The 10821-nt window shown below is 38.5% G+C and overlaps 1 protein-coding gene across 3 annotated transcripts in view; it reads left to right on the top strand.

Annotated features, from left to right (window-relative positions):
- Positions 1-318: 318 nt before the first annotated feature.
- Positions 319-10821, top strand: part of LOC128660438 (collagen alpha-1(VI) chain-like) — a 303740-nt gene continuing 293237 nt past the window's right edge. Inside the window, exons 1-2 of one of the 3 annotated variants that reach the window (XM_053714284.1) lie at positions 319-346; positions 2164-2211. The gene's annotated coding sequence lies outside the window, so the exon portion shown is untranslated. Of the gene's footprint in view, positions 347-2163; positions 2212-10821 lie in introns of those variants that run through there. The other 2 variants (XR_008402529.1, XM_053714285.1) reach the window with 2 other exon arrangements.

The following is a 10821-nucleotide window of genomic DNA, read 5'->3' as shown; positions in this document are numbered from 1 at the left end:
CTGTTTTTGTAGGTGTGCATGTGTGTCTGTTTTTGTATGTGAGCATGTGTCTGTTTTTGTCTGTGTGCATGTGTGTCTGTTTTTGTTTGAGTGCATTTGTGTCTGTTTTTGTCTGTGTGCAAGTGTGTCTGTTTTTGTATGTGTGTTTTTTTCTAGGTATGTGTATTCTTGTGTGTCTCAGTAAAACACACTTTCTACTATATTGTACAGTGCACATGTTGTATTAGAGGTGGAGTCACAAATATATTACATAGCCTAAGGTAGAAAATACTTTTCACCTTAGCTTTCTCTATCCCAGGTTTGGATTCCATCATACGTGTAGATCACCTGAACTGCCATTCAGAAGGTAAGCACGATTTTCTTAACAATTTAAAAATTTACTGACCCAACAGTAAATATTGATTTTAAAGTAAAATGCATATGAGTACTTTATAAAACAAAACAGATCACATTCATTAAACATTTTTTTACTAAGTGAATCAACCCCAACAGTTTGTTTTTTCTTTTTGCAAATTAATACTAATAAAAAACAACAATTGATGTCCTATGCATTGGTTTATGCATTTTTCTCTGTGTATGTGTCTTTGTTTTATGTGTCTGTGCCTTTGTGTGTATTTCTGTCTGTCAGTGTGTTCTTCCTTACGTCTGTGTGCATGTGTATCTGTCTACTTATGTATATGTGTTCTGTTTTTCTATGTATCTATGTCTGTAGTAATGTGTCTGTTTTTATGTGTGTCTGTTGTACTATGTGTCTGTGTTTATATGTGTCTGCTTTTTTGTGTGTGTGCCTGTTAGTATTTGTTAGTGTGTCTGCTATTTTCTATGTGTCTATGTCTGTATGCATGTGACTGTTTTTATGTGTCTATACATATCTGTTTGTATGTGCAAGTGTCTTAACACATGTATGTCTGTTTTTGTCTGTGTGTATTTGCTGTGTGTATGTAGAGTGTGATTCTGTTTTGTATCTGTGTGCATGTGTGTCTGTTTTTGTCTAAATGCATGTGTGTCTATTTTTGTATATGTAAATGTGTTTTTGTATGTGTGCATGTGTGTCTGTTTTTGTATATATAAATGTATTTTTGTATGCATGCATGTGTCTGTTTTTGAATGCGTGCATATGTGTCTGTTTTTGTCTCAGTGCCTGTTTTTGTATGTGTGCATGTACGCCTGTTTTTGTATGTGTGCATGTGTGTCTGTTTTTGTATGTGTCCATGTGTGTCTGTTTTTGTATGTTTGCATGTGTGTCTGTTTTTGTATGTGTGCATGTGTGTCTGTTTTTGTATGTTTGCCTGTTTTTGTATGTGTGCATGTGTGTCTGTTTTTCTATGTGTGTATGTATGTCTGTTTTTGTATGTGTGCATGTGTGTTTGTTTTTGTTTGTGTGCATGTATGTCTGTTTTTGTATGTGTGCATGTGAGTCTGTTTTTTATGTTTGCATGTGTGTCTGTTTTTTGTATGTGTGCATGTGTGTCTGTTTTTGTATGTTTGCATGTGTGCCGGTTTTTGTCTGAGTGTATGTGCGTCTGTTTTTGTCTGTGTGCATTTGTGTCTGTTTTTGTCTGTGTGCATGTGTTTCTGTTTTTGTATGTGTGCATGCTTGTCTGTTTTTGTATGTGTGTCTATTTTTGAGTGCATGTGTGTCTGTTTTTGTCTGTGTGCATGTGTGTCTGTTTTTGTTTGAGTGCATTTGTGTCTGTTTTTGTCTGTGTGAATGTGTGTCTGTTTTTGTATGTTTGCATGTGTGTCTGTTTTTGTATGTGTGCATCTGTGTCTGTTTTTGTATGTTTGCATGTGGGTCGGTTTTTGTCTGTGTATGTGTGTCTGTTTTTGCACGTGTGTATGTGCAAGCTTGTCTGTTTTTGTATGTGTATGTGTGTCTATTTTTGAGTGCATGTGTGTCTGTGTGGATGTGTGTCTGTTTTTGTATGTCTGCATGTGTGTCTGTTTTTGTTTGAGTGCATTTGTGTCTGTTTTTGTATGTGTGCATGTGTGTCTGTTTTTGTATGTGTGTCTGTTTCTAGGTATGTGTATTCTTGTGTGTCTCAGTAAAACACAGTTTCTACTATATTGTACAGTGCACATGTTGTATTAGAGGTGGAGTCACAAATATATTACATAGCCTAAGGTAGAAAATACCTTACACCTTAGCTTTCTCTATCCCAGGTTTGGATTCCATCATACGTGTAGATCACCTGGACTCCCATTCAGAAGGTAAGCACGGTTTTCTTAACAATTTAAAAATTTACTGACCCAACAGTAAATAATGATTTTAAAGTAAAACGCATATGAGTACTTTTTACTTCTGTATTTAGTGTCTTCAATGCAAAGAATCCAACTTGTGTTAGAGTTAGAAATTACTAATATAATTTTGTGATATTAAGCTAAAACCTATTCCATAAATGTAACTGCACAAGATTATATAGTTGATATTTTAAGAAATAAAAAATATATCATGTACTGCTTATAAGGAACAATAAACAGAGACTTTTAATTCTTTTTAATACTTTAATCACACATATAAATACATCTACTAAATTTAGTGTAGTTTGAGGATAAATTCTGTTAAAATGCTACATGAAATATAATTCTGAAACAGTTCTTATTAAACCTATTGTCATTACAAGATACAAAACAGTGTAATAAATTAATTCAGTTGTTAATATTATGCTTAATAAGGTGACTAGAAAATAATCTACTTAACCTATGAATTTATTATTTTAGAAGTCATAATTAAATAATAACAGATAATAAATATGGTTACAGTGAAATGTAATGTAATGGTATATTTATTTTTCTTCTTATATTTGAATACTTTGCCTAGCTAAAGAAACATATATTAAAATAGCCATAGACAAATGTTCTGTCTTTTGACATGGAAATATGTATATATAATGGTTTATGAACATACAATCAAATAAATCACAACAATCAAGATAAACTATGTGAGATTTACTGAGGATCAAAAACTACATTGACATTGAGGCAGGACAAAAAGTGTGAAACACTAAATGATCACATGCTGTGGGCTTGTGTTTCATATTATATTAATAATATAAATGTTTCAGCTAGTCATATACATTTGTCTTTGGGTAGTGATATATGCAAAGGATGTCTCTATACAATTATTTTTTACTTTAAACATTAAACTGCTGGGTACAACTAGAGTAGCTGCTTACTGCTGATCACACTATTGTTTTCCTCCTGTGCTTTAGTTTTTGAGTTATGCTGTTTAATTATTTATGCAAATTTATGTTAATTAACATGGCCGGTATTTTCTTCCAAGAAAGGTGGCAACTCTACCTGTGCCTGCTGCTTTCATCACAACCATTTTCTTAATTTAACCCTGGTTCTCAAAGGGGTACTAAACCCAATTTTTTTCTTTCATGATTCGGATAGAGCATGCAATTTTAAGCAGCTTTCTAATTTAATTCTATTATCATTTTTTATTCGTTCTCTTGCTATCTTTATTTGAAAAAGCAGGAATAAAAGCTTTGGAGCTGGCCCATTTTAGGTTGAGAACCTGGGTTTCGCTTGCTGATTGGATGGCTAAATGCAGGCACCAATCAGCAAGCCCTATTCAGGGTACTGAACACAAAATAGGCCGGCTCCAAAGCTTTCATTCCTGCCTTTTCAAATAAAGATAGCAAGAGAACGAAGAAAAAATGATAATATGAGTAAATTAGAAAGTTACTTAAAAATTGCATGCTGTATCCGAATCATGAAAGAAAAAATGTGGGTTTACTATCCCTTTAAGCTCTGCATCGTCACACTGGGCAACACCATCTTGGAGTTTAAAGGGACATTGTACACTAGGTTTTTCTTTGCATAAATGTTTTGAAGTTGATCCATTTATATAGCCCATCTGGAAATCTTTTTGTAACAATATAGTTTTGCTTATTTTTTGGTAACCGTTTGCTGATTTTCAGAATCTTAACCAAGCCCCAAAGTATCAAATCAGACCCAGGTCTACAGATTCTTGCTGCTATTGTTTGTGCCTGCTTTTTCTGCTTTCTCAGCCCCTTTCACTGGATGTCCCAGCCTAACCTTATCAACAGTGCTAAACTAGGGGCTTCTAAGTAAGTTTTTAAATGGTTTTATACTGGATTTTTAGATCGTTATCTGTGCCTATTCATCTGTATAGCAGTGTATATTACATACAGTTATATGAAAATAGGTGTACACTGTCCCTTAAAATTAAGACTTCTTGTACCATGTGACAAAGGTTGTGCCCATTCACAAATCAGTATATTGTTGTTTTCTCGACAAGTCATATTGTGTGCACAATACAGAGTGGGAACTCTAAGGCCTAGATTTAGAGTTTGGCGGTAGCCGTGAAAACCAGCGTTAGAGGCTCCTAACGCTGGTTTTAGGCTACCGCCGGTATTTGGAGTCAGTCAAAAAAGGGTCTAACGCTCACTTTTCCGCGACTTTTCCATACCGCAGATCCCCTTACGTCAATTGCGTATCCTATCTTTTCAATGGGATCTTTCTAACTCCGGTATTTAGAGTCGTGTCTGAAGTGAGCGTTAGAAATCTAACGACAAAACTCCAGCCGCAGAAAAAAGTCAGTAGTTAAGAGCTTTCTCGGCTAACGCCGGTTCATAAAGCTCTTAACTACTGTGCTCTAAAGTACACTAACACCCATAAACTACCTATGTACCCCTAAACTGAGGTCCCCCCACATCGCCGCCACTCGATTAAATATTTTTAACCCCTAATCTGCCGACCGCCACCTACGTTATCCTTATGTACCCCTAATCTGCTGCCCCTAACACCGCCGACCCCTATATTATATTTATTAACCTCTAATCTGCCCCCCACAACGTCGCCGCCAGCTACCTACAATAATTAACCCCTAATCTGCCGACCGCAAAGCGCCGCCACCTACGTTATCCTTATGTACCCCTAATCTGCTGCCCCTAACACCGCCGACCCCTATATTATATTTATTAACCTCTAATCTGCCCCCCACAACGTCGCCGACAGCTACCTACAATAATTAACCCCTAATCTGCCGACCGCAAAGCGCCGCCACCTACGTTATCCTTATGTACCCCTAATCTGCTGCCCCTAACACCGCCGACCCCTATATTATATTTATTAACCTCTAATCTTCCCCCCACAACGTTGCCGCCAGCTACCTACAATAATTAACCCCTAATCTGCCGACCGGAGCTCACCGCTATTCTAATAAATTTTTTAACCCCTAAAGCTAATTCTAACCGTAACCCTAACACCCCCTAAGTTAAATATAATTTTATTCTAACTAAATAAATTAACTCTTATTAAATAACTTATTCCTATTTAAAGCTAAATACTTACCTGTAAAATAAACCCTAATATAGCTACAATATAAATAATAATTACATTGTAGCTATTTTAGGATTAATATTTATTTTACAGGCAACTTTGTAATTATTTTAACCAGGTACAATAGCTATTTAAATAGTTAAGAACTATTTAATAGTTACCTAATTAAAATAATAACAAAATTACCTGTAAAATAAATCCTAACCTAAGATACAATTAAACCTAACACTACACTATCATTAAATTAATTAAATAAAATACCTACAATTATCTACAATTAAACCTAACACTACACTATCAATAAATTAATTAAATACAATTCCTACAAATAAATACAATTAAATAAACTAACTAAAGTACAAAAAATAAAAAAGAACTAAGTTACAAAAAATAAAAAAGTATTTACAAACATTAGAAAAAATTACAACAATTTTAAACTAATTACACCTACTCTAAGCCCCCTAATAAAATAACAAAGACCCCCAAAATAAAAAAAATGCCCTACCCTATTCTAAATTACTAAAGTTCAAAGCTCTTTTACCTTACCAGCCCTGAACAGGGCCCTTTGCGGGGCATGCCCCAAATAATTCAGCTCTTTTGCCTGTAAAAAAAACATATACAATACCCCCCCCAACATTACAACCCACCACCCACATACCCCTAATCTAACCCAACCCCCCCTTAAATAAACCTAACACTAAGCCCCTGAAGATCTTCCTACCTTGTGTTCACCTCGCCGGGTTCACCGATCGGTCCAGAGTCTTGATCCAAGCCCAAGCGGGGGGATGAAGAGTGATGTCCATCCTCGGGCTGAAGTCTGGATCCAAGCGGCGGCTGAAGAAATCCATCATTGGGCTGAAGTCGGAAGTCCATCATCGGGATGAAGTCTTCTATCAAGCCGCATCTTCAATCTTCTTTCTTCTGGAGCGGAGCGGAGCCATCTTCTTCCAAGCCGACGCGGAACATCCTCTTCAACCGACGACTAGACGACGAATGACGGTTACTTTAAGGGACGTCATCCAAGATGGCGTCCCTCGAATTCCGATTGGCTGATAGGATTCTATCAGCCAATCGGAATTAAGGTAGGAATATTCTGATTGGCTGATGGAATCAGCCAATCAGAATCAAGTTCAATCCAATTGGCTGATCCGATCAGCCAATCAGATTGAGCTTGCATTCTATTGGCTGTTCCGATCAGCCAATAGAATGCGAGCTCAATCTGATTGAACTTGATTCTGATTGGCTGATTCCATCAGCCAATCAGAATATTCCTACCTTAATTCCGATTGGCTGATAGAATCCTATCAGCCAATCGGAGTTCGAGGGTCGCCATCTTGGATGACGTCCCTTAAAGGAACCGTCATTCGTCGTCTAGTCGTCGGTTGAAGAGGATGTTCCACGTCGGCTTGGAAGAAGATGGCTCCGCTCCGCTCCAGAAGAAAGAAGATTGAAGATGCGGCTTGATAAAAGACTTCATCCCGATGATGGACTTCCGACTTCAGCCCGATGATGGATTTCTTCAGCCGCCACTTGGATCCAGACTTCAGCCCGAGGATGGACATCACTCTTCAGCCCCCCGCTTGGGCTTGGATCAAGACTCTGGACCGATCGGTGAACCCGGCGAGGTGAACACAAGGTAGGAAGATCTTCAGGGGCTTAGTGTTAGGTTTATTAAAGGGGGGTTTGGGTTAGATTAGGGGTATGTGGGTGGTGGGTTGTAATGTTGGGGGGGTATTGTATGTGTTTTTTTTTACAGACAAAAGAGCTGAATTATTTGGGGCATGCCCCGCAAAGGGCCCTGTTCAGGGCTGGTAAGGTAAAAGAGCTTTGAACTTTAGTAATTTAGAATAGGGTAGGCCATTTTTTTATTTTGGGGGTCTTTGTTATTTTATTAGGGGGCTTAGAGTAGGTGTAATTAGTTTAAAATTGTTGTAATTTTTTCTAATGTTTGTAAATATTTTTTTATTTTTTGTAACTTAGTCCTTAGTTAGTTTATTTAATTGTATTTATTTGTAGGAATTGTATTTAATTAATTTATTGATAGTGTAGTGTTAGGTTTAATTGTAGATAATTGTAGGTATTTTATTTAATTAATTTAATGATAGTGTAGTGTTAGGTTTAATTGTAACTTAGGTTAGGATTTATTTTACAGGTAATTTTGTTATTATTTTAACAAGGTAACTATTAAATAGTTCTTAACTATTTAAAAGCTATTGTACATGGTTAAAATAATTACAAAGTTGCCTGTAAAATAAATATGAATCCTAAAATAGCTACAATGTAATTATTATTTATATTGTAGCTATATTAGGGTTTTTTTTACAGGTAAGTATTTAGCTTTAAATAGGAATAAGTTATATAATAAGAGTTAATTTATTTCGTTAGATTTAAATTATATTTAACTTAGGGGGGTGTTAGTGTTAGGGTTAGACTTAGCTTTAGGGGTTAATACATTTATTAGAATAGCGGTGAGCTCCAGTCGGCAGATTAGGGGTTAATGTTTGAAGTTAGGTGTCGGCGATGTTAGGGAGGGCAGATTAGGGGTTAATACTATTTATTATAGGGTAGTGAGGCGTATTAGGGGTTAATAACTTTATTATAATATCGGTGCGGTCCGGTCGGCAGATTAGGGGTTAATAAGTGTAGGCAGGTGGAGGCGACGTGGTGGGGGGCAGATTAGGGGTTAATAAATATAATATAGGGGTCGGCGGTGTTAGGGGCAGCAGATTAGGGGTACATAGGGATAATGTAAGTAGCGGCCATTTACGGAGCGGCAGATTAGGGGTTAATAATAATATGCAGGGGTCAGCGATAGCGGGGGCGGCTAATTAGGGGTTAATAAGTGTAAGGTTAGGGGTGTTTAGACTCGGGGTACATGTTAGGGTGTTAGGTGCAGACGTAGGAAGTGTTTCCCCATAGACAACAATGGGGCTGCGTTAGGAGCTGAACGCGGTTTTTTTTCAGCTGAAACAGCCCCATTCTTTCCTATGGGGGAATCGTGCACAAGCACGTTTTTGAGGCTGGCCGCGTCCGTAAGCAACTCTGGTATCGAGAGTTGCAGTGGCGTTAAATATGCCTGTACGCTCCCTTTTTGGAGCCTAACGCAGCCATTCTGTGGACTCTCAATACCAGAGTTATTTTAAAGGTGCGGCCAGAAAAAATCCAGCGTTAGCTACGCGGGTCGTTACCGACAAAACTCTAAATCTAGGTGTAAATGTTTCCAATGGCTGCATTTCTGTATAATATTCCTTAGGGATTTATTAAATTTGTTATGTTACTTTTAAACTGTGTAAAAAAACAGCAAACATTTAAATCTTCAGCTTTCTTTGGGTGAGCTAATCCAAAATGCAAGGTACAGCTGTTAAAAAGCCAGCAACATGATCCATGAAAGTACACTGCTTCTGTCACAGGATTCAACAATATATGCATTGCATACCAATATGGCGCCCCCCAGTATAAAGATACAGAGCTTTACCAACTGGCTTCTGTAATGGGTTAAAACAAGAAAATGGCTTTAAAGACAGCTGCAGATACAAGAGGAAAAAATATAGTACAGCAAGTAGTAATTATCCTACTGTAATTGTACCCAGCAGTTTAATGTCCCTTTAAGTATCATAGATAATGTCTGTTTCGCATGCTATAGTATTAGATAATACTTGAATAAACCTTGGTCTCATAGGTGCCATTTAAAGGACTGTGGTGGCTAAAGTCACAACCAGTGTTAGTTCCAGAAACCTCATTATGGGGATAAACAATCCTGGGTTTAGTCATTGGTGTTGCTTGAGAAAGGACAGGTTGAGTGATGGCATAATTATGGGTGCCATGTTCCATGGGAGGGGATAGGTTAAGTGAGGACATAATTAAGGGTGTTTAATGTCAGGCCCAGACTGACCATAGGGCATATAAGGCAAATGTCTGGTGGGCCGGGCTCTAATGTGGGCCTTGCTGCTATATAGAAGCCCCAACAGAACAGAAGACTACTGAGCAACAGTTCCAAAAAACATAGATGCTTTATTCCAGTAAAACAAGAAAAATACAACACGCCAAAAAGAGGGTTCCAGCTAACTTACATGTTTCGCGCCGTGAAGAGCTTACTCATAGATGCTGAAATCAAGTAAATCAAGTAGAAGCCCCAACCTCTCCTGATAGGGGTAACAATAGGAAAGCTGTTACAGTCTGCCTATTTTATAAAGCAGTGTGGCTGTTTAGCAGAGGTTCTGCAGGATTACAGTTCAGGTCTAGTATGGCTACCTAGCTGACAGATGTCTAACTGATATGGGCTGCTCTGCCTTTAAATGCCTAGGCCTATTTTTGGTCCGGGTCTGGTCCTTTTTCATGGGCAGCATCAAGGCAGGGAGAGGTGGAGTTGCAGGTGTTCTGAGGGCAGATCCAGCTGGTCTGGGGTGGGGTTGTTAGGCATTTGTGGGATGAGACCTGCCTATAAGGACAGGGGCAGGGAGAAGTCATTTTGAACTTTTTTACCATCCTTCTCATCAAATCGGAGTGCACAAAAGAAAATTGTGGTCAGAACTGCAAGGCAATAAAGCAATGTGTGTGCATTTTACTCTTTAATCTTTTCAGCTCTGGTGCTTTATTTCCACAAAGGACTGTAGTATACAGCATTAATTGCTTGATCCTATGTGAGCCACTAATAATAGTAACAGCCACACCACATCTTGTGAGAGAACAAGCTCTTCCTGAAAACAGACACCAGCCCCATATGGGAGCAGCTAGAACATAAAGGAACATCATGTAGCAGCCAGTAATTCTCTCACAGACCTATTTATGTGGTGACTAAAAGCAGTTGTACCCTGCACACCCTAATCGTGCTGCCTCAATGGTTCCACTGCAATGAAAGGGACATTAAATGATCATTAAATACAGTAGATTTGTATAATGAACAAATGCATAATAAAAAGGGGCATATTTATCAAGCTCCAAATGGAGCTTGATGCCCCGTGTTTCTGCAGGCTCGCCAGAAACAGCAGTTATGCAGCAGCGGTCAGAAAGACCGCTGCTCCATAACCTGTTCGCCTGCTCTGAGCAGGCGGACAAACATCGCCGGAAATCAACCCGATCGAGTACGATCAGGTTGATTGACACCCCCCTGCTGGTGGCCTATTGGCCGCGAGTCTGCAGGGGGCAGCGTTGCACCAGCAGCGCTTGTGAGCTGCTGGTACAATGCTGAATATGGCGAGCGTATTGCTCTCCGTATTCAGCGAGGTCTGTCGGACCTGATCCGCACTGTAGGATCAGGTCCGACAGACCTTGATAAATATGGGCCAAAGTCAATACAATAAGAGCTCCATTTAAGAAGCGGCAAATGCAGTTTTGAAGCACCTTCAGCTGCAAGCTCTATTGGTTGTGCATGAGCAGGGGGTGGCATTGCACAAGCACCGTATTGCTGCCCGCTAGCCCTGATGTGGACAGGGGCAAAGATGTTACCAAAGAAATTGTTAAATTGAGTTCTTTAGTTACTTCCATTTCTCCTCCCCCTTGTATAATTTTTGA

This window comes from Bombina bombina, chromosome 5 (assembly GCF_027579735.1).
Source record: "Bombina bombina isolate aBomBom1 chromosome 5, aBomBom1.pri, whole genome shotgun sequence".
Classification (NCBI taxonomy): domain Eukaryota; kingdom Metazoa; phylum Chordata; class Amphibia; order Anura; family Bombinatoridae; genus Bombina; species Bombina bombina.
Note: the sequence above shows the minus strand (reverse complement) of the source record. Positions and strands in the feature narration are given on the sequence as shown.